The sequence below is a fragment of the Balaenoptera borealis genome, assembly GCF_965194805.1.
Source record: "Balaenoptera borealis genome assembly, chromosome: 5".
Lineage (NCBI taxonomy): Eukaryota > Metazoa > Chordata > Mammalia > Artiodactyla > Balaenopteridae > Balaenoptera > Balaenoptera borealis.
Window position 1 is genome coordinate 117024078 of NC_138862.1, and position 25433 is coordinate 117049510.

General features: G+C 38.8%; 1 long non-coding RNA gene across 1 annotated transcript in view; it reads right to left on the minus strand.

Annotated features, from left to right (window-relative positions):
* LOC309629967 overlaps window positions 1-25433 on the minus strand; it is a 156616-nt gene that overhangs the window by 119963 nt on the left and 11220 nt on the right. The window contains exon 2 of the long non-coding RNA XR_014245336.1: window positions 22104-25098. This is a non-coding gene — a long non-coding RNA (uncharacterized lncRNA). The remainder of the gene's footprint in view (window positions 1-22103; window positions 25099-25433) is intronic.

The window sequence follows — 25433 nt, forward strand, 5'->3', positions numbered from 1 at the left end:
GTTCTAACATAAGACCAGAGAAGGCACCTGACTTCCGGGGAAGATAAGGTCTAGAGATAAAGCCCCAGAAGAACATTTATAGATAGGAATTCAACATAGTTACAATGAATTGTGAGATAACTCAGTACCATCTGCTTTTAGAGATACTTTTCACTTCTGTACTATCACAGTCTGTGAACTTTACCCATCTTGTCTTCCTTGGGCTGTTAAAGCAGTATTAAGGGGGAAAAAAATTCAAACTATATAAAATATAAGCAGATCTCCAACAAAAATAAAAGTTCACATTGTGTCATATATGTTTGTTTATTGTTTGTTTTGGAAATGAAATGAAACTTTATTAATAAAATTGCAGTCCCCTTCTTACCTTTCCCCAGTTCTAATTCCCTTCTTCCCTCTCTAGAGTAAATGCTATCACAGATCTGGTGTGTATCTTTTTTTTTTTTTTTTTTTAAAGAAATTCACGTTCTTTTATTTATTTATTTATGACTGTGTTGAGTCTTCGTTTCTGTGCGAGGGCTTTCTCTAGTTGCGGCAAGTGGGGACCACTCTTCATCGCGGTGCGCGGGCCTCTCACCATTGCGGCCTCTCTTGTTGCGGAGCACAGGCTCCAGACGCGCAGGCTCAGTAATTGTGGCTCACGGGCCCAGTTGCTCCGTGGCATGTGGGATCTTCCCAGACCAGGGCTCGAACCCGTGTCCCCTGCATTGGCAGGCAGATTCTCAACCACTGCGCCACCAGGGAAGCCCTGGTGTGTATCTTTTAAGTTTACATTTTCATATATTTTTCTGTTTGTATATGTAATGAAACAATATATATAATATTCTTCTTGTGTTTTTTAACACTTTTACATAAATATTATATTATGCATATCCTTTTGCACCTTTTTCATTTGATTAGATTAAGATCTAATCATAATGACATAGATAGCGTTCATTCATTTTAACTGTTGTATGAGATTACCATATCAACAAAACACTTATTATTAATGCATTTTCCTGACCATGGACATATAGAATGTTCCTAATTTCTGTCTTGAAAAAAATGTATTAATAAATATCTTTGCCCTGATTTTTTACCCTTATGCACTCACAAGAGAATTTTTCTAGGGTATATACCTAGAAATGGATATGCTGGGGAATAAGATATGTGCATTTTCAGTTTTACTAGAAGTTTACAAATGGTTACAATGGTTGATCTAATTTACACTTTCATCATAAGTATGTTAAAAATTTTGTCTCTCCAACAGTATTCAGATTTTTAAGATTTTGTTAATCTGATGGTATCTCAAAACCTAACTTTATTTAAAGAGAATATAAAACCACTACATAATTAGTCTTATTATAACTATAAAGTATTATCAGGTGAGAAATTAGAATTTCAGTTCCTTCTTGCTTAGATTTTCCTATGCTTCACATTCTGATGATTTTTGGCAAACTACAAGAAAATATATTAATTTCCTGCTAAGAACATCTATAAGTGACTATTCAGCTAGAAGTAGTGCAAGTAAACAACCTAGTACAAAACAAAATTTTGTTTCAGATGAAATAAAGTAAAACATGTTCATTGTAGAAACATTAGAAAATGCAGAATGCAATAATGGAAATGGAAATCACTCAAAACCCCTCCATCAAAGACAAGCACTGAGAGATTTGTCAGGTGTCTTTTTCTATGCATATAAATACATGGAGAGGTTTTTTTTTCTTTTTCCCAAAAATAGATTTAAAAAGAACATGAGCATGAACAATGTATTGTGAGCATTTCTAAATCATTAAATACTCTTATAAAACATGGTCTTTAATGACTGTGTATTTCTCCATCAGATGAAGGTAGCACATTTTATGTAATGAATTCCCTAGTGGTGGACATCTCTGATTTTTCTTTCGGAGAAGTCCCTAGAAGTGGCATTCCTGGCTTAAAGAGCAAGAATAGTTTAAAAGAGGAGCCAGCAAACTTTTTCTGTGAAGGGCCAATAAATATTTTAGGCTTTGTGGGACATATGGTCTCTGTTATAGCTATTGTAACATGAAAGCAGACATAGAAAATATGAAAATGAGTGAGCATGGCTGTTTCCAGTAAAACTTTATTATCGTCATTGAAATTTGAAATTTGTGTAATTTTCATATGTCACAAAAAGTTGTATTCTTTTGATTTTTTCAACCATTTAAAAATGTAAAAACCATCCTCATGGGCTGTACAGAAACAGCGGTGGCCATGGTTTGCCAGAGAACTTAATCTCAGATTCTAATGGAATATCAGACTGGTTGAACCCTTACAAATCAATTAGTACAACTTGTTCCTTTTAAATATTGGAAAATGAGGACTAAGTAATTGACCAATTTGTTTGCACTATTCATGTATAACACACATAGAGCATCAATAGTACTGACTCAGAAGTCAACAGTATTGACTTCTTCTGAAGACAGTTGAAAAGATATGTTTGAACTGGGTAAAGGGTATGCAGAAAAAAAAAAAGAAAAAAAAAGGGTATACAGGATTTCTGTTATTTCTTACAATTGCATATGAATCTATAGTTACCTCAAGAAAAATTTCAATTAAAACAGATATGTTAAAAAAAAAAAAAAAAAAACAGATATGTTTAAGCTAAAGAAAATCCAGTTTTTTAGATACCACATCCAGCTGTAGAAAGAAATCAGGAAACTATCTTTTCTTCTAAATAGCATTTGAAAATGTTTCATTAGCAATCACTTAATTTCTTGATATAGAAACAAATGCCTGTAAAAGTTAACCACACAGATGGCAAAATACCAAAGAGCCCCAGACAAATTCACATCTGTGTAGAAATGTGCACCATTGAACTTGCAATGACGCAAGTCATCGTCCTTTATCAAGTGTGTTACAGAGAAGTTTTACAGCTAATCTTGTCCTTAAGGATAAACCTGGTTAAGGAGGGCCACTCCCAAGGCTCTTGGCCAGCAGGGAAATCTCTGTGCTGTTTTCAGTGTTAGTAGTCAGGACAGTACTTTGCACTACAGGAAAATACCCTGGGACCATCTTTATTTTATGTGGCAAAGCTAAAGATGGAGAAGACTCCTTCATCCCTGTAGAAATGCAGCCATATCTATAGTGGGATCTACCCCAATTCCAAACCATCTGTAATAGAAATAAAATACCAGATGCCTCATCACTGTTGGTGAGTCTCTTGTAGAAGACCTAAGCCTATATTGGAGCTCCTATAGTCCCATATAGTTTGGAGTTTCAAAATAATACACCAAGGTAGCATGTACAAAAGGAGGATTTTATACATTGGTTAGAGAGTCTCACAGTTAGCTGGAGTCTAAAAATTGATTTAAGAATTGATTGAGCAATTGATTGATATATTCATCAATTGAATGATTGATTTATTCATCATTCAACATTCATTGAACATCATCCATGAACCTTGCCCTGGGCTAAGTAAATATTATACTAGATCAAGTCAGAAAACCTCATTTTAGGAAGATATGAAGTATTTGAAGTTCTGGTTCTAAATGTGGCTAGAATATATTCAACAGTGATATGACGGTATAAAGTAACCCAAGTATGTCTTAAAGTTCTCCAAAGCCTTCCAAAACTGTATGCATAGTCTTCTCTGTGAGGATTTCCTGTGTGGATAGGAGGATATTTTGCATCTGTACAGAGATGCAGACTTTTTAATAAACTTAAGCTTTCAACCTTCTCTTAGGTGATCTTATAGAGTGGATGTTCTTTAACATATTTGACACTGGAGGCAAATTAGACCTAGAGACAATTAGAGACTTGCTTATACCAAGTTAGTGAGGCAACCAGTCATTTAGGCAAGCAGTATAGTATAGCAGAAGCAAAATGTGGGCTTTGGGTTCAAACTGTCCTGAGTTTGCATTTACAAACAAGGCAGCTTGGGCAAGCTCCTCAGCCTTCTTGAGCCTCAGTTTCCTTATCTTTAAATGAGAATAACACCCATCACTCTGAGTTGTTATGAGGATTAAATGAGAAAATATGTGTCAAATGCTTGGCATACAGTAGTGAATCAAGAAAAAGTTAGATTAAGTGCCCTCACTTTTTCTCCTGCTCTCCTAGAAGGAGAACACTGAAGGTACAGGTTTTCTATTATTGATCCAGAAGGATAAAATTATGCTTTGCATTGTGCCCACGGGGCATGATTTGGTGGATCAAGTGAAGGAAGAGGGCTGTGGTGTCGGGGGTTTCTTAACATCCAGTAGCACAGGCTTCACTCTGTCCCCTTCTCTCTGGTGTATGCCTCAGAGCAGTGCCCGTAGAACTTTCTACAATAATGGAAATGTCCTATATCTGTAGTTTCCAATAAGATAGTCACTAGTCACATGAGGCTGAGGCACTTGAAACGTGGCTAGTGCGACTGAGGAGCTCAATGTTTAATTTTATTTCATTTTAATTAGTTAACATTTCAATGTGATTAGCCACATTTGGCAAGTGGCTACCCTACTGGACAGCTCAGCTGTAGAGAATTAGCCTCCAGTAAGGGTAGAGTAAATTCAATTTCCTGGCTGCTTACACAGATTTGATCCCATCCTGCTAATTGCAGTCTGGCCCCTTCACCTCCACTTCCAGAGATAGCCGGTGACACCTTGTGGGAATCTTGGAGATTCTGTGGTGTAAGTTGCTTTGGGTCTCAGTGTTGTGTTGATTTGTGTCCCCCCAAATTTCATACATTGAAGTCCTATCTCCAGTATCTCAGAACGTGACCTTATTTGGAAACAGGGTCTTTGTTAAGATGAGGTCATGAGAGTGGGCCCTAATCCAAGATGATTTGTGTCCTTATTAAAAGGGGAGATTTGTACACGGAGACATGCACACAGGGAGAACACCATGTGAAGATGAAGGCAGAGACTGGGTGATGCTTCCACAAACCAAGAAACTCCAAAGATTGCCAACAAACCACCAGAAGCTAGGAGAGGTGCAGGGAATGGATTATCCTTCTCAGCCCTCAGAAAGAACCAAACCTGCCCACACCCTGATCTTGGACTTCTGGCCTCCAGAACTGTGTGAAGATAAATTTCTGTTGGTTAAGCCACCCAGTTTATGGTTATTTTGTTACAGCAGCCTTAGGAAACAAACTCACTTGGGATTCAGTTTTCTCCTGTCTGCATCCTCAGTTGCGACTTGTCCTGCTTTAGCGCTTTCTTTCTTTTGTGGCTCTTGTCTCCTCCCCTGTTCACATCTTTGTCGCCATATGCCTAAAAACAACAACAACAACAAAACACTCTTTATTGTTGTGTAAGTGAGATTGGGGAGGGGTGAGACCAACTGTGTTCCATTTGGCACCTTTCCTGGAAGTCTGGATTTTAAAATGTTTAAAAATTTTTTTTTCCAGTTTTGGATTTTAAAGAGTCTTATTTGCAAATATGAGTCCTTCCTTGTCCCCTCAGTATTTCCTTAGAGAAACAAGATGCCCTTGTTGAGAAAACAAATTAAAATTTCTCCCAAGGGTCTAAGTGCTGCTTGGAAGAAGGAAAGCAAATCATTTTTAGGGGAGAGATGTCTCCACTAACATCTTTCTTCTGTTTAAAATAGATGAAGGGAGTTAAAACTCCAGATGTTCTGGGGTGGCAGGGAAGTGAGAGAGGGTTGAAACATTTATATATTTGCTTAGAGGAGGTGCTGTTTCTATAAATCTGATAAATGATTGCTGCAATGTCTACTTAGACAGACAGCAATTACACAAAGTTGCAAGTCAGGAAGAAAAGCAAGGATATGACAAGACATGTATTTAAAAGCCATTTGATGGAGGCAGATTCCAGGTTGAATAAGAAATAAACAATTGAGTGACTCAGATTTCATCTTGGGGATTTCAACCGTCACAGCAGGAAGGATTTTCCAGGTTGGAACTGAAGTACTGAAGTTCTTACTTTACATAATAAAAATGGAAATCTACAAAGGATTAAAGAGAATTTTCTTCATCATCCCATCCTTATTCCCATTTCCCATGCAGTCAAAAGTTTCTTATTGGTAGTTGGGTCTAAATAAATGTCATTATCCTTTATACAAGACTTCTGAATAATAGTAATAATATACTAAACGATTATATTTAATTGAGCATTAATATGTTTCAACATTTCAGTTTTTTCTGCTGAGTGGCAGAACACATCAAAATGTAGTGGCTTAAAAAAACCTAACTTATTATTTGTCACAATAATGCACGTTGAATGGGCAGTTGGTCCTGCCTAGAATTCACCATGTGGCTTCATTCAGCTGGCAGATTGCCTGGGCCCAGGCTCAGCTGAGGCTCCTGTCCTGGACACCTCTGTTCTTCAGGTGGTTGACTTGTGCTGCCTCATAGCATGGCGGTCTCAAGCATTCCAAGAGGGAGCATTTTAACAGCAAAGAAGTAGAAAACTGCCGGTCCTCTTAAGACCTGGGCTTAGAAGTCCCAGAATATCCCTTCCACTGCATTCTGTCCATCGTAAGTCACACTTAAAATTTCCTCAGTTGATCTCCATCCTTGCTGACACCATCTTTATAATTAGATTTCAGTAGATTCACCATGTACAACTTTATATGTCAATATTTGTCCTGTTGTTCTCAATAGGGGAAAAAGCATTTTGAGTTCAGTGATTATGGAGATTTAGAAGTATACTTAATAAGTGTGTCAGTCAAATTAATAATTTCCACAGCAATAACCAAAAGTGCTGCTGGCATCTCACCAGAGTTTTAAATAAGGTCTTCATGCAAATTTTAGAAACTGGAGAAAAAAACCACCAGGCCAACCCGGATTCAAGGGGAGGGGAGATAGACTGCATGGCTTGTGTGAGGAGCAGCTGTGTGTACGGGGATGGGCGGAATTATTTGGAGGCCATATATAGAAACTCTCCCAGACAGGCACTGTGCTTACTGCTGCATATGTATTATATTTAATCGTCACAACAGCCCTATCAGATAATTATTCTTTTTGCCACTTCATGGCGGCCACACCATGAGGCTTGTGGGATCTTAGCTCCCTGACCAGGAATTGAACCTGAGTCCTTGGCACTGGACTGCCAGGGAATTCCCTGCCTCTAATTCTTAACACTCAACCAAAGCCAGGCCTTCCTCCAGACCCAATAATATCTTGCCCTTTTCACTAACTCTGAAAGCAGAAGGAATTCCAGATTTAGTTAGAGAGCCGTGGATGTGAATCTGGCTCTATTACTTTCTGGGAGAGTTTCTTATCTTTCAGTCTAGAGCACTTCATCTGTGAAGTGAGAATTGTAGTGTCTTGCCTAAAAGGTTCTGGCTAGGAGTAAATTTAACAAAATATAACAAAATAAACTAAGTGTATAGAGTTGGGAAAGAGGGCCAGTGGTTTTAAACACTGGGATTAAGGAGTCAGGAATACTTTTATATGACTTTCGCTAGCATTTCTTTTAATAGATCGTACCCACTGGAAAACAGTTTATAAAAAAGACAAAAACTGAGAGTGGTTTAGAAAGCCTGCTGCATAATAAACCACCATAAATTTTCATGCCTTAAAACAATAGTTTATTATTCCTCACAGATGTGTGGATTTACTGGGTCAAGAAATCCTTCAGGATTTATTGCTGTGGTTACCTTCAGAAAATACAATCTTCCACCTTAGTTATTTTGGCAGATTCCATCATTCGTTATATCTTTGACTAGGAAAACTTTCTGAGAATCAGAAGTGGTCTGGTATCTTGATATCAGTGACCAATCTCTTTCAGATTCCCACAAACATTCATAGAAAATATTGGCTGACTGGCTAACTTCTTCAGAAGTCTGCCCCTAACTCCTTATGTGTCCTTGGGAAAATCTCTTAACCTCCCTGAACTTCAGCTTATTTCTCTGGAAAACTGGGGAAGGAGGGTTGGACTACATGATCTCTGAAGTGCTTTCCATAGTCGACATTCTACCATTAAAAAAAAAAATCACTAGGCACTATCCGAGGGGAAAATATTTCACAACCTAATTTTTGCAGAATCCTCAAAGGTTAGGAGAATATATATTGGCAACCGTACTCTAACACAGAAATATGCACAGGATATAATTTGACATCTTGGGTTTGTAGAGCATCTGAACAACTTTATAATTTGTGCTATTTAAATTTGATAGAAAATATCAAGTGTTATATATTAGGAAGTAAGATGATTTATAACGATCTCATTCTAATTCTAAAAGCTCAATTCCATGTTAAAGTTTGGCTTACATCTAGAGACATATTTTAAAGAATTTTTTTTTTTTTAATTTGGATGTGCCAGGTCTTAGTTGCACCACGCAGGATCTTTGTTGCCGCACAGGGGATCCTTTTTTAGTTGCGCATGCGAACCCTTAGTCGCGGCATGTGGGATCTAGTTCCTTGACCAGGGATCGAACCCAGGACCCCTGCACTGGGAGCACGGAGTCTTAGCCACTGGACCACCAGGGAAGTCCCTAAAGAATTTTTTAAAATGCTACATTATAATCAACTTCACAGAGCAGGAGGTCAAGAATGATAGTATTACCCCTTTTGTCCTGCAAACCATTTTGTAGATGGAGAAATAAGGAGCCAGAGAGAGACATTTTATTAGGAACGTTGAGTCTGGGTGTGTCTAGGAGAGAATGGTCAAAATAATGTGGAGCTTAGAGATGACAGTAAATGAGTGGTTGAAGGAACTGGAATGTTGGCTTGGAGAATGTAGGGAACTATAGAGTCATCAAAGATTTAAAAGGATGTCATCTGCTGAGAAAGACATTTTGGGTAACTCCATCCAAGAGAACTAGGTAGAAGTGACTAAGTTCAATATAAAGACTTCCAGTTGATGTAAGGCATTTTCTAATCATTATAGCCCATGTTTAGGGCTGATGCCCTTGAAATAGTGAAGTTTCTATTACTAGAAATGTTTAAACAGAAGCCAGGTACACCTTGGCAGAGATCTGGCAGGATCGATTCAGGCAAAGTATGGAAGTATGGTGTGGACATAGGACTGGATGACTCTGGGAGGGGTTTTAACTTCAGAGTTTTTTTTTCTTTCAGTGACATTCAGTGACAGTGGTAAGAGGCTAAGCAAGCCACAAATGGGAAAAATAGTTGCCACCTCTCTAACAAACTTTCATGCAGATCTCCCAGAAAGCAACACCAAGATGCCAACTGGTGAATGTTCAAAGGCCAGGAGCAGACAGTGCGCTAATGAGGAAATATAAATAATTCATAAGCTTATGAAAAAATGTTCAACCCCACTGATAAAAGAAATGCTAATTCAAATATCAATAACATTTTTCATTTATTAAATTCGTGAAGGAAAGAAAACTAATACACAATTTTGATAAAAGTGCAACGAACCGTCTCAAACATGGTTGGTGAAAATATAAATTTGTTTAGACGTTCCCAAAAGCAGTTTAATAATGTGTATCCAAAGCTTTAAATATATTTAAACCACTCTATATGGACATTTAGCCATATTAAAGAATTATTATTATTATTAGATGCAATTACTCTATTGAAGTTAAGGTAAAAAACAAAAAGCATTTTTATATTCTAGAAATACATATTTAAATATTAACAGATGAAATAATGATGTTTAGAATTTGCTTCAAAATTATCCATTGGAGGTTGGATGTGCCTGCCTGGGAGTATGGATGAAAAGTGATTGATTATATATTGATCTTTGTTGAAGCTGGGAAATGGCTATATAGGGATCCATTTTGCTATTCTCTTCATTTTTTTACTTATGTAAAATTTTCTATAATAAAATGTAAAAAAACCAGCCAAACCCCCACCCCCCCCGCCTCCCCACTTTACATTCTCTGACTTAAATAATTTTCCACTACGGAAAATATTTTGATGAAGTGAGCTGATTGGCATACAAAGCTTTATGCACAAAGATAATTTCTGACTGGCTCACTATCCTGCAGTGTCACTCACCAGTGTAAACCATTCAGTGGCATCCCATTGCTGTCAGGATTAAAATCAAAAAGTTGAACCCACCTGCAAGGTCTTAGATCCATTTGACCTCTGCTTACTCAACTTGACATATGTCCCAAAGCACTCTGTGCCCCATCACTTTGGCCTTCTCTTAGGGAATACTCTCCCTTGACCACCTTCTTCAGGTCAACTCCCACTCCTACGCCAAATCCCAGGTCAATACTGCTTCTTCAGGGAGGTGTTTCTGCATTTCCCCAGATGGAGTTCGACCCTCTGTCATACGCTCTCACAGCACCACGTACCTCTCTCATTTAACCCTCTTCTCAATTCTAATCAAGTAGATAATTAGATAATTACATACTAGCTTCATAATGACTGTCCACCCCTGTCAGTGACCTCCACTCTCTTATATCTGTATCTACCAGAGTTCCCAAATATCATAGGAATTCAGTGAATACATGTTGAATTAATTAACTAGTAAAAGTAATCTAAATCCAATGCAGCCAACTAAACCCTGTGATTAACTTAACTCTCTTCCTTGGTTATATTTCTGTGTGTTAAAATGGAACGGCAGATTTTTTTTTTTAATTAATTAATTAATTAATTATGGCTGTGTTGGGTCTTCGTTTCTGTGCGAGGGCTTTCTCTAGTTGCGGCAAGCGGGGGCCACTCTTCATCGCGGTGCGCGGGCCTCTCACTCTCGCGGCCTCTCTTGTTGCGGAGCACAGGCTCCAGACGCGCAGGCTCAGTAGTTGTGGCTCACGGGCCTAGTTGCTCCGCGGCATGTGGGATCTTCCCAGACCAGGGCTCGAACCCGTGTCCCCTGCATTGGCAGGCAGACTCTCAACCACTGCGCCACCAGGGAAGCCCGGAACGGCAGATTTTTAACCTTCCAAAGGCAATGGTAGGATGAGGGGCTTAAAAGGAAGAGCGCCTCCTGCTCTTTTCTCCACCTTAGACTTTTGACAGTAAATGTATCTTAGAACTAGTGGGTGCCTCCTTTGCCTTGTGAGAAAACTACATCTCACATCTTCCCAAAATGAAAATCGCCTTCACTCTATAGCTAGGACTACTTTGCACAGTGGAGCTGACAAAGAGAATAGAGAAAAAGTCCAAAATGCCCATATCTCAGGTAATGAGTGCCTGAGAGAGACGAGGTGATTAGGGGTAAAAAAGAGAGAACTATAAATTGCACAGTAGTATATCTCTGGCTTTTATTTCATTATCTCAGGAATACATGTTCTAGGGACAGCTGCTGTATTCTCTTGGCTTCTGCTCTAAGCTAATGAGGTCAACAAATTTTAATCAAGGAGAAAGATGTTCCTGTTAATTAGGTAATGAATGGGATTTGGCCATTTTCTATATTAAATTACTTTAATTTCCAGAGCAAAAGAGTCTACTTCCTGGCTAGCTCACTTTCATAATCTAGACAATGGAAATAGGAGGCAATAGAAAAAAACTGTCATCTCTAAGTTCTACTGCAATTCTCAGGGGTTCACATATACACGCTGGCTCATTTTTTAAGAATTCGGGCCAGAATGCTCCTCAGTTGCGGTTTGTCTGATTGTTCCTCACAATTAGATTCCGATGAAACTTTTTTTTTTTTTTTTTGGTGGAAATTCTATATAGACAATGGCGGGAGACCCGTGATGTCATTTTGTTCTCCACCCCCATTCCTCATCTCCCACCCCACTACACACACACACACACACACACACACACACACACTTTAAAAGAGACAACACTCAAGCAGCTTGTAACGCTAAGCATTTGAGAATTCAAATGGGCAGCTTTTTACTTCTTTATATTCTGACTAGACCAGATACTCAAAGGTTTTGTTTGTTTCTGAATAAACAAAGATCTGGGCTCATCATTGACTTAGCTTTTTCAATCAAACCCCATAAACTTTGGCTAAAGACCCTGGACTTGCCCACCATAAAGACTCCAAGGCACTTTTTAAAGACTTCCCTGAAAAGGGAGGCTATAATTTGTTTGGAAGAATTGCCCAAGGGTTGCATGTAGGGAAACATTGGACAAGGAAAGGAAAAGACATAGACAAATAGACATTCTCAATATAGAGTAGCTTTCTTGTTTAACAGAGCGATGTCATTTGCTTTCATTCATTCATTCAAATAAATAATTATTGAGCCAAGAACTATTCTAAGTGCAGGGTTATAGCCATGAATTAAACCAACAAACCATCCTTCTCCTGCTCAAACAAAAAATTTGCCTCTTCTTTTAAAAGTAAATTTTGTGGCAGACTAAAAGATGTTTCCTTTAGAAAATGCATCATTGTTCTTTCTATACTTATAGAGATAAATATGTACATAGGAAGAAAAAAATAAAACCTCCTGGAGGGGTATGCCAGAATGTTGTTGCTAATTTTTTCCCCAGGGGAAGGCAGTGGTTTCGGCGCTCATACTTGTCTGATTGGCATTTTTCTGTGTTTTCCATGTGTTACCATGTTTCTGTGTAACCATGAACAAAACTAATGTTTTGTTACCTGAAAAATGAAAACCCCTGCTCTTGAGAGTTTTGCCCCAGGTAAGGTCTCCAAAGGCCGGGTGTGCTGGCCTGAGGCTGAGTGGTGTGGAATAAAGGAAACACACCCTATTTACAGGTCGTGGGGAACAAGAGCTGGTTTAGAAGCAAAGGCTTTCTCTGGAGGTCCTGTGAGAGAGGAGAGATAAGGAAAGGTGCAGAGAGAGACAAATATCCTTAGGCTCCGGTCCTGGTGAATACCACAAAGATGCCACTTACATTTTTATTTCAATTTGTCAATGAGCTGTTACATTTAGCCTTATCTTTGTTGACTAACCAAAGGCATGGAGGCAGCCTAGTTTAGCTCTGCATTTACTCTGAGCAAATTCTACTGTGGACTAAGGAGCGAGGATTCAACCACATTACTGCATGGGCTTCCATTTACCACCCACCGGGAACCCCGTGAGAGAGAGAGTCATAGACTAAAGGAGAGCTGATAAGGGCCTGAGCTGAGCGTGCCCGGAGAAATTTCAAATACGTGTTCTCATCAAGTACAAAGGGAGCCAGCGTGCAAAGAGGAGAGTCAGTACAGAGGTACAGAGATGGCTGATTTGAACTGTTAGCTCACCTGTGAAGTTGTCTCAATCAACAGGTGTGTCTGGAAGAGATACACAGAGTTCTTGCATCATGCCTGGCCCGAGCTGGATGCTGAGGCCTGGCCCCTGTCCTCACGGAACTTCCATCCCAGGAAAGGGGACAGACGATGCATGTGCAACACAAATAATCAGTTAAGAATGTGTTAAACATTGGAACCAGGAGAAAGTGAAAGAAAACGATGGGCAAGGAACTGAACAGTCCAGAAGGCCTCTGAGATAAGACCGTTGAGGTGATATGACAGGTGAGAATAAAGGGTGAGAATAAATGGTGAGAATTAAAGGGTGAGAATAGCCAGCACTTGTATGGGAACCACCAGGAACTGCTGTACACTTTAGAGATGACTTTTGTTTCTTCACAAAGATCCGGACTTTACCTCCTATTTTTGTTTTCTAGATGTGAGCTGGCCACGAAGTAATCTCTTTTACTTTAGAAATTTGACAAGTTGAGAAAGAGGAGAATAAATATTGTTTTAAACTCTAACTAGTACCATTTTAATTCATGGAAAGAATTCAAGTCAAGCCACTAATCAGAATCTGGTGATAATAGCTGTATTTTAAGCACTCACAGTGTGCCATAAGACATCTAAATGTTGGGTTTTTACATAAGAACAAGCGCTTCTCCACCCATCAGCAATTGCTATGAGGATCCCAGACTTATTTCTTCTTGTAATATTTTATCACAGTTCCATAAAAGGATCAAAGGTAAGTCTACACAGAACAGAACTTAAGAGGGCTCATGGTTGTAAAGATTTTCTAAAGATGCTTGAAAAGCCGAATCACATTGAAACAGCACGTCATAGCATGAGGAGATAATCTCTGCAATGGCATTGCATCCAACGAACCTGAGAACGGCACCATTTATGGGGTACTTTGCCATGTGCCAGGCCTGGAACTAAACACTTTGCGTGTATCCTTCACGTAACCTCACAACCCCCCGCCCCAAGACTGCATTCCCATTTTACAGAGGAAGAAACAACAACCCAGTGAGGAAATATGGGCCATGGATACATTCCTGGCTAGTAATCAGGGCTTTCTGACTCTAAAGCCTGCAGCCACATTTAATCACTATGAAATGCTGCCTTTCCTCTCATTTCAATTCATTGAAAAAATTAGACGTTTCACAAAAGAGCAACACAGCCCATCTGCTGTTCCCATCTCAACCCTTCACATTCCATGAAGAAATCCACTGGCAGTGAAATGCCACCCAATAATCATAGTTGGAAATCTTTAACTCAAGTGGAAAATAAGAAAAAGAATACCTGGAGTAAATATTGAAGCATGAAGTAAAAATAATAATGATAATGATGATAATGCTTGCAGGCACTTAAATCATACAGTCAACGAAGGAGAACGTATATAAATATTTGCAAATATTTATCACTTTTCAATATCTGCAACATTCTATTTAGAGGTTTGCTATTCTCCCTCTAAACTTTTTTAAAATTAAAAACATGTGACTGGGACTTCCCTGGTCCAGTGGTAAAGAATCTGCCTTACAATTTAGGGGACGAGGGTTTGATCCCTGGTCAGGGAAATAAGATCCCACATGCCACGGGGCAACTAAGCCCTCGTGCCACAACTACTGAGCTCGTGTGCCTCAACTAGAGCCTGTGTGCTGCAGACTATGGAGGTCACGCACCCTGGAACCTGCATGCCACAACTAGAGAAGAGAAAACCCGCACACCACAACGAAGAACCTGTGCACCGCAACTAAGACCCGATGCAGTGAAAAATAAATTAAATAAATAAATAATAAATCTTTAAAAAACAAAACATGTGACTAAGACGGCAGGTAAATATTAATATGTTTGATATTTTTAAAATTATTTCAAATTAATAAAAGCATGATTATCATATTAAACAAAAGAACAAAGGACGTGAATATTTCAGAGTGGAAATATATATGATTAATAATGCCACCAAAATAACTAACCTTGAAGGTAATAAAGGAAATGCACATTAAAACAAACAACTCTATATACCCTATTTTCCCTATCAAATAGACAATGATGGAAAAAATTGATAACATCACAGCTTGTGAGAGTGTGGTGAAGCGGGACTGATCTATTTCTGCTGGGAAAGAGATTGATATAATTTTTCTAGAAAGTAATCTGAAAATGTTTCACTAGCCCTAAAAGTGTCACATCGATATAAGGAATTATTAGGTACTAAAATATTATTTTAAAATAACATTTAATGTCATGTAAAAGGCTATACTAAGTGAGAAAGATCACGTTACAAAATGATGATCCACTTTGTAGCAAAAATGCTTTACATAAATATATGGAAACCAGACTAGAAGTAGAAGCTGAAAACGTTAGAGGGATTATCCACAGGGTGACAAAGAGATATTTTTTGTTTCCCGTAGTCTGGCTTCCTCTCTCTGCCAGGCCCCAGTTTTCTCAGCCCTATTGCATCTGAGACATCCTGATCCAACCAATTCTCCCTCCACCAGGCTCTTTCCCTTGTCCTGTGAACAGGCACCTGCAATTGGAAACCTCTCCTACCAGCCCTTCTAGCCATGACTCTGTCCTTCCTGTTCTTGAGTCCCAAAATGCCTTTATTTTCTTCTTAAATAATTTTCCTATTATTGTCAATACTTGTTTACTTTTTAAAGTTGAAGTTGAAAAAAAAATTTTTTTTTAAGACACTGAATGTATCTTTTTCATTTCCACGGTTCATCTGCCCCTGCATGAAGGTAAGACCACAGTTTATCTTTTTCTTATGTCCATCCCAGGTTACTGGAGGCAAACCTGCTTCCTACACTTTCCCCAGAACGATGCTTTCTAAAGTGCATTTTTCAGCCTGAGAGAAGAAAAAGAAATCAGGAATAAAACTGACTTAGAATCCTTCTACTTCAAGATGAGCGCAGTGAACAACATTTCGGTGGGTATCTTTCCCGTTTATTTTGTCATGGCTGAGCTTCTCTGAAAAACAAGCCTTCACTCACCATCTCTGTCTCCTCATCTCTTTACTCCTCAATCTGCGGAGGCTGGCCTTCCCCCAGCTCCGCACCTTCCTGGGCAAGGTCAAAACTTACCCCCTTTGCAAAATTCAATGGATAATTTATCTTCCTGGAGCTCTCTGCTGCTCTTAAATTTACTCTGTCTGGCAATTCAACTTGCTTAGTTTATAAAATGTTTGTCTCTCCTGGTTCTCCTTGAATCCCTCTGACCCCCAAGGCCTTTTCATCCACTGCCCATCTTTCAAAATAGAAACACAGCTCCATCTCTGGCCAAATACTCTTCTCTCTCTCCAGCCTCTCTCTGGGCAATCTAAAGCAAATTTTCATTTCAAATCATTATCTCCAGCCCTGACCTGTGATTCAACTCAGGTGTTAACTGCCCATGGTTACGTGTCCACTCAGCAGACAGTAGAACATTGTTGGAAAGAACAAAGACTTTGGGGTAAGGTGTGCCTGGGTTTAAGAGCCAGATCTGCCCTTTACTAGCTGTGTAATTAATGGAAAATTATTTATTGTCCCTACCACTCAGTTTACTCATTTACAAAATGAGTATGGCCATAGTAATTCCCTCATGCGGATGTTGTATAGATTAAATTAAATAGTGCATGTAAAGCATCAGTATAGAGTAAATGCTCAACAGATTTAGTTACTGTTGTTGTCATGTTCCAAACTCAACATAACTAAAACTGAAATCAGTGAATGCCATTACCCTTATCCAATACCCCAAGCCAGGGACCCAGAAGTCGTCTTCCTACCAGTAAGAATGACGTATAAACTGAATCACTTTGCTGTATACCTGAAACTAACACAATATTGTAAATCAACTGTACTTCAATAAAAAAATTAAAAATACTAACTATATACACACAAAAAAGAATGACATGTAGATTCCTGGATCCCACCCCAGACTTGTTAAGCCAGAACCTTCAGAAAAGAGGCTGGGAAGTGTCTTTATCAGGCTTTCCAGTTGATTCTTAGCAGAGAAGATTGGGAAACTTCTTTATACTCCTCCCTTCCTTCCTCACCCGTCACCATCTCATACCAGTTATTACTTAAGATTAATTCTTGAATCTACCCCATCCTCTTCATTGCTACCACTACTGTTCTAATTCAAGCCTTCAGCATCCCCAGGCTGGAGCTAGTCTAGGGCTAACCTTATCCCTAATAGATGTGCCAGGGAGTGTGGTTATCAAGGGTTCTCTCCCTTTCTCACTCTTACTCTCAACACAGCCACCCTTTCCAGGAATTAGTACCACTTTGAACCTCAAGCCCAGGTTGGTACCTTTCTCCCTTTCTGAGCCAGGCCCCAGTCCCCAAAACCTGTGGCTCATCAACTGGGGTTCTATAAAATAAGGATGAACATGTTAGTATCAGGCCAACTCACCCACTGACTTTCAGGTACGCAACTGCCCCTAAATTCTATACAGTTCACTCAGGGCTGCCTGCCTGTTCAGACAGTCTCAGATCCAACCCGCATCCCAGGCTGCATTCAAGATCAGTCTCTGCAGCTTTGTGACACCCTGCCATGCCCTCTTCCCCACCAACTAGTGGACTAGCCAACCAACTGCCTCCTCCTCATTGGAAAAATTCTTTAGATATACTGTTAGGGAGAAAAATATAGACACAAATTGACATACAATAGAATTACTGTTGAGAAAAGAAAAACACCATATTTATACATATAAAAATATTAAATAAAATCCCATTGCCCTCAGTGATACATAAATATGTAATGTGATTACCTATGGGTAATGGGATTTCACAAATTTTATATATTGGGAATTTATTTATTTTGTAGTTAAAAATAAGGCATGAATAATAAAGGAAATCAGGTGATGGATTGAAGTGTTGTCTACATGCTCCCCTCCTTGGTTTTTCCTGTCTCCCATCCCTCACCCCATTTCCAGCTGAGAACTAGGCTTTGTAATTCCTGACTCAGGAATTTTGGACAAAGATATCCACCTCTGTTAACTAAAAACCCAAGGGGGTAAGATTGTGTCAGGTCAGTGCTTCTCAAACTTCTGTGCACAATGGGTTACACGGACAGCCTGTTAAAACACAAATTGCTGGATTTTAATTGGGGGGAGGGAAGAATATACATATATGTAGTTTTTTTCTATATCTGGAAACACAACAAAAATCTGTTAGCATGGATTACCCTCAGGCAATAGCCAGGAATGGCAGGAAACGGCGAGCGCGGCACCCAGGCTATTCATCATGTACCCTTTTGTATTCACACATACCAGATGAATGTATTACTTCAACAACAAAACATTTTATAATGTATGCATATAAATATGTAAATAATTGAGCAGCTTGAATCTTTAGAAAGACTGACTCCAGCCAATTTTGTCATTCAACTTTTAGTCATATAATCTTTCCCAGAAACTAGGTCTGTGACTTTGGCCAACAGCAGATTGCACAAGTAATTCCTGAACTCATGTGAAAGGTGGGCAGGGTCATGAGAAGGGAATTTTTAGCCACGAATTTAAAACAACGAACGCACACTACAAGCTTCTGGTGAGAACTTGAGTGTTTAAAATGGGATCCTTATGATCCTCTGTCATGAGAATTGATCTCGTGGGACATGATAAGGGCACAAACTGTTAGAAAACTGCATTTCCTTTGTAGTGGGAAAGGATTGCTAATGAAACTGATTCATAACTATTAGCATCCTCTTGAATGACAAGATTCATTATAAATTCAGATTCATGGAGAAAACACTGCTTCTTCGTCTCTCCTGTTTTTTTTTTAATTAATTAATTAATTAATTAATTAATTTTTTATTTTTGGCTGTGTTGGGTCTTCATTTCTGTGCGAGGGCTTTCTCTAGTTGCGGCGAGCGGGGGCCACTCCTCATCGCGGTGCGCGGGCCTCTCACTATCGCGGCCTCTCTTGTTGCGGAGCACAGGCTCCAGACGCGCAGGCTCAGTAGTTGTGGCTCACGGGCGTAGTCGCTCCGCGGCATGTGATATCTTCCCAGACCAGGGCTCGAACCCGTGTCCCCTGCATTGGCAGGCAGATTCTCAACCACTGCGCCACCAGGGAAGCCCTCTCCTGTTTTTTAATAGCTTATTGAGGTATAATGGCAAACAACAAGTTGCATATATTTAAAGTGTACAGTTCAATAAGTCTTGACACATGTATATGCCCATGGAACCACCACCACAATCAAGATAACAAACATTTCCTTTACCTCCGAAAGTCTCCTTGGGTTCCTTTGTAATTCTACCCTCTCACTCTTTCTCTACATCTCTCACCAGCAAATACTGATCTGTTTTCGGTTCCCATATTAATTTGCATTTTCTAGAATTTTATAAAAATGATTCATACTGTATGTACACTTTTTTATCTAGTTGCTTTAACTCAGGCAATGATTTTGAGATTTATCCACGTTGTACATATTAAGAGTTAGTTCCTTTCTGTTGCTGAATGGTTTTCCATCAGAGAGTAAACCACAATGTGTCTAACCATTCATCTGCTGATGGACATTGGGTTGTTTCTGAAAAACCACTGAGAGTATTTTATTTCCTCGTGACCATCTCACAAGTCATTCATTCTCCCCATTTTACAGATGAAGACTCAGAGAGGACAAGAAACGTATCCAAGGTGCACGCACAGTAGTTGGAGCACAGACCCTTAAATTGTTAGAATGTTCAAGCTGAAAGGGACATTAGGACTCCCCTCTCTCTCTTTTTTTTTAAGACTATTTGGTGTTAAGATTTGAATTGTAATCGACAAGAATTAGGTTATTTCTCTTTATTCAGGATAACGTCGGCAGATCTTACTCTGACAGCTAAATACCGATATTCCTTTATTGAAATTCATTCTTTTTTTTTTTTTTTTTTTTTTAATTTATGGCTGTGTTGGGTCTTCGTTTCTGTGCGAGGGCTTTCTCTAGTTGCAGCAGGCGGGGGCCACTCTTCATCGCGGTGTGCGGACCTCTCATTATCGCGGCCTCTCCCGTTGCGGAGCACAGGCTCCAGACGCGCAGGCTCAGTAATTGTGGCTCACGGGCCCAGTTGCTCTGTGGCATGTGGGATCTTCCCAGACCAGGGCTCGAACCCATGTCCCCTGCATTGGCAGGCAGATTCTCAACCACTGAGCCACCAGGGAAGCCCCTGAAATTCATTCTTAACATGCTTCTGCCACAGGGAATTACTCTGTGATGTTCTATCAAACCTAAGGTGGCCTTTTTTTCCCACAGAAGCAGCAGTGTGCTGGGCTGACTTGTACAGGCTCAAGAAACCTGAGTGTTAAACTTTCAGAAGTTAAACACTGTTATTATAAAAATTAAATAATAAAAATTTGCCTCTACCTGAGATGCATCACTGCCATAGCCCCTGCTACCCTCAGCTCCCAGCTTTCCTGACCTCCCAAGTCTGGATCAGGTGCCCTTCCCATGGGCATCCTGAATGTCCCCATCACAGCACCGCCATTGCCGGGTCATGGGAGAGGAGAAAATTTATGTTTGGTTCACAGTTGCATCTCAAGCCCTCAATACATGTTTAGGGAATGAGTGAATGAATGAATTACCTCTGAGGAAATAAGGTGAAAAAACAACCAAACTGAGTGTACTAGAGCCAGGGGGATCCTTACCTACCTTCTCTTCTTTGGTCTTCATCACAGGTCTATGAAATAGGAACTATTATTCCCATTTTACAAACTCAGGGGATTAAATGATGTTGGAACCCAATGCTGGCAGCACCAAAAAACTCTCTCCACAATATCAATCTATTCCTCCATAATATCACTCTTTTCCAATGCAGTGGCAATCATCAATTAATAATTATATACTGGGGCCAGGAACAGGTGTCTGTATCATCTTATTCAGTCTTCACTAACTGCACTAAGAAGTAGACGGTGTCACTCATTTGTGGGTAAGGAAACGAGGATGACCAGAGGGGAAATGACTTGTTAAAAAGTGCTGTAGATTTGTAAAAATGAAAAATCACTGTAAGCTGAGTAGGCTGAGAAGGCTTTATGGTGAAAGAGAGATTAGAGTAGATACTTGAAAGAAGGGTAGCATTTAGATAGAATTAAAGTCATCAGAAACAGGGCTTCCAGTTGGGCAAAGAGAGGTAGGGCATGAGTGTTTGACAGTGAGGATACGAGATGACAAGAGCGAAAGTCCACGATTAAGAGTTAGGAGAACATAAAGATGGAGAAGTTGGCTGGGCCATTAACATGGAGAGCCTGGAAAAAGAGTGTTTCAGAAGTTGTATCCTAAAGGAAATAGGAACAATTTTGTAGGAGTGACATTATGAAGGGTGTATTTGACTTTTTCTTTCCTTTTAAACTAGAATTTATTTTAAAAAATTCTAACTTTCTTGAGTATTTATCTTTAACTAATTTTTTTTCCTTGAAAGGAATCATAACTCATCTAACCTAGAGTTCCCACTTCCTGAGAGATAGAAACCTTGAGAAATGGAAAGTGCTAAGAACTTGAACTCTGCTATTTCAGGGTGGAGCAGGACATACCATTCCTCCCTGTGAAGAAGACTTTCTGCCTTTTTGTAGTTGAGAAAACACTGGAGTCCTATGTGATTAGTAGAGCAGGACCTCTGAGTAAATCAAATGGCTTATGAGGGAAATTTTGGCTCCCTTACGTCCCCTTAATCACTCTCAAACTCAGCTCAGAACTCTCAGCAAGGATCAGCAACAAGTTCCCATGGTTACTTTTTTTCCTTATATGTGGCCTTTCTTGCCAATGTTCTTGAAGTAGGGTTTCTGTGGGATTTTTGCCTGTTTTTCACTGGCATGCTTCCTCCCACTCTCTTTACTTTCCACGGGAGACTGGACCCAGGAAAGGCAGACCTGCCCACCACCTCCTCTTTATTAAAGAGGGACTCGGGGGCGTGTGACCTGCATCTACTGTAGACTAAGAGTCCAGCCTCGGAGAGACAGAGGTTGTTATTTCTCAGGCTCCTCTTGAGATAGAGCCAAGTACCAAGGGAAGATTTCAGAGGGAGGTGTTTTAAATGCAGAAGGCCTGAGAGCAAATGGGAGCTGAGCATTTGTGCTCCTGAGGCCTGACGTCCCTGGAGGGGCTCCCAGCTGGCTTGGGCATCCAGAAATTTCAGTCCCTGTGCTTAGGCTTATTCCTGCAAGGAGACACTGCGCTAACTAAGTACTATACAATTTATCATACAGACCGGGACATTTTTAAGAATAAAAGAGATTAACAAAAATAATTAAAGCAATATAGCTCTAAAAATATTTTTGAATGACAAATTATTGAATTTATAAGGTAGTTCTATTCAAAAACTATTCTCAAAAATAAAATTGCTTCCAAAAATAAAATAGCATGTTCATATGTATTAAAGTAAAATTAAAAAAAAAACTTTACAATGATTACTTGAACATAAAAAGTAACATAAGAAGAATAATTATTTTTGGTACCTAGTAACAAATTAAAGGTTTCTTAGATATAATCTGTCTCTAATAACACTTCGTAAGTGTTTTTTTCCTGAAGACTATATTCTTTTTCCATAGGATCCTTTTATTTTTAATTTTTCACAAAATTTCCTGAAACCTTTAAATTTGCATTTTATAGTTAATTAATTTGAATTGTTAACACCTTTTTTTGTATAGTTATAATCTAAATTAAAAAATTAAAAATTTTAAGGTCTGCATAATACCTGATAAGCTCAGAGCAAAGTGAGTTTCGATTCGAATTTTATTTTATTTTTTTGCATTAAAATGTATAAATACTTAAATCCAAATATTTTCATAGGTACTCTTTTTTGCCTCTTGGACTATCAATTTTTCACCTTTGTTTGACAAATACTTTTTGAAGAAAAATATCATAAAAAATTCTCTATATTATGATTTTTTTGGGTGTATATCAAAAATATATATATATTTTTGAGTGTATATCAACAAATATACATGCTGCAAAAATATAGGCCTTTCAGTTTCATTCTATTGTGGTACAGAATACAAATTTAGGCAATTAAAAATAAAAGGTTTATCAAACATTTCTTCATATGAGTCAAAATAGTCAAAAGCACAATTTTGGAATTTTAAAATTAAATCTTGTAAACCACTTAAACTCTCATTGTTTATTTTGTTCAATTCCTCCCTTGTTTTTATATGGCTTAATTTCAATGTCTTCCTGTTTGCAAGCTTTAGTTTCAACAATTGCAATTTGCCAAAATGTAAAAGCTGAAGTTTTGGGGAACTCCACTTATTGAATACTTCGAATAAACACTTCCAACTGATTTTGTACAAAATGCAGCAAACTTTAAATAACATATTTACAAAAAATGTTCAATGACATTACAGGACACTTATGTTGAGTTAGATATTTGTTCTCGAAAGATTCAAATGTTTCTAAAATCTAATTAATATTGGACAGCAAAAAGTGAATTTATACACCGCCATACCCAAGTATTTTCTTGCTTCAACAACAGTGTTGTCATGAAAATTATATAGTTCAGTTACTTTATCTGTATATTTATAAAAATATTTGTAAATGTTGATAACACAGCTTCTATTACAATTAGTAGAGTATCACAGCCTGTTTGAACACAATTATGAATCATGTGCATGGCAATCATTTCCAGTACATTTTTGTTCCATAGCTTTAATTTAGTAAGAGCATTGTTTTTTCCCATAATTCTGTACACCACCAAAGTTTGTAAACATATTGTGGCTGCAAAAACAAATAATTTAATCCTTGGTGTTGAACTTTGTAACTGAATTTACAATAGCAGTCACAATAATTTCAGGTGTTTTGCTTTCAACAAAATAAAATCCTAGAAGTTTTACTCTGATGCCAAGAAAAAATTTTTGGAGGGCTTCAACTGCTGCTATACTTTACTGGATTTTTTATGACACCAGATGACAGAGATATAAAATTGGCATCATTTAATAGTTTGGCAAGTTCTTCTTATGTTAATGGAGTCAAAACATTATTGGCTATCACTTTACAAGTGTATGTACATGAAGGAGCTTGGAGTTAAAACAGGACAAAATTAAAATAGAAAAAGGTCATTGGAGCTACATCAAAAGACATGATTCAAGAGGGGTTGTGCCAATATACCTTCTGAAGCTGCACCCGCTCAACTCTTGTATTCAATCCCAATCTTCTTAAGTGAACTATTAACTTTTGAAGTAGACTCTGGTGTTTTTCAGAAGATTGGTATCTCCTCATTTTCAAGAGGTCAGTGATTTCACTGTGGGTCCCATTGTGGGTCATAATGTATACATTTTGTGCAAGGTTTGCTTTCATAATTAACTTTCTTGAAAAGTGGAAGTTCTGTGCTTAAGTTTTCATTAAACTCATACTTTCATTTCCTTGAGATCATTGCTCTTGAAAGGGTTTATTGAAAAATCAAAAGGCATTGTCAAACAATAAAATAAATATTTGTGGCTTTACACCATTCAAACATGGCAAAGCCACCATAGCTTCAGGCTACACAGTGAGCTCTATGGTAGGACGGGTCATGTTCTATTTCCTGGACATATATATATATTTACCTAACCCATAACTCTACATGTTTTCCATTGACCTGGTGCTTGGTGACTTTGTGCATTTCAGAGAATGTCACAAGCTGATACAACAAGTGGCGGGCGGGGTCAGCCCCATGGACTATTTCTCTCACCACGACCTGAAGCCAAAAGTAGTTATTTGTCTCTAGCAGCTCATGACTGAGTGTACCTCATTTTATCAGGGAGGGCCCTGCATGATGGCAAGGAAGTATTAGCTATATTGCTTCTGGAAAGAGTTGGGAAAAGAAAAATGGGATAGTGCTGGTTTCTTTCAGATTTTCCATATGTTAAAGTGAAAACATCGCACAAGCGTCTCATATGCTATTCAATGAGACTGTGGCAGAAGCTGGTAGTATAAAGTGGCTGTCTACCCAACCCTTTCTGGCTTGCTTTGACACAACTATTAATAAAAACACTTCTGGGACAAGTGTTACACCAAAAAGATGCTGAGAATATAGGTGTAAACTGGGACCCTTCTGAGCAAACTGAGAAATATAATCACCCTGCCCTGACCAGTTTTTTTCTGGTTGCATTTGGCTACATGACACTATCTGCTTCCTGAGTTGTCATTAAATAAACCTTATCATGTCTTTATTCTTAAAGTAAAACAATTCGCTGATATTGAGTTTATTTAACTTCTGCAACTGGACCTTTTTTTTTTTTTTTTTTTTTTAAACAACCCCTAATGTCTTTTTATTTATTTATTTATTTATTTATGGCTGTGTTGGGTCTTCGTTTCTGTGCGAGGGCTTTCTCTAGTTGCGGCAAGCGGGGTCCACTCTTCATCGCGGTGCGCGGGCCTCGCACTATCGCGGCCTCTCTTGTCGCGGAGCACAGGCTCCAGACGCGCAGGCTCAGTAGTTGTGGCACACGGGCTCAGTAGTTGTGGCTTGCGGGCTCTAGAGCGCAGGCTCAGTAGCTGTGGCGCACAGGTTTAGTTGCTCCGCGTCATGTGGGATCTTCCCGGACCAGGGCTCGAACCCAT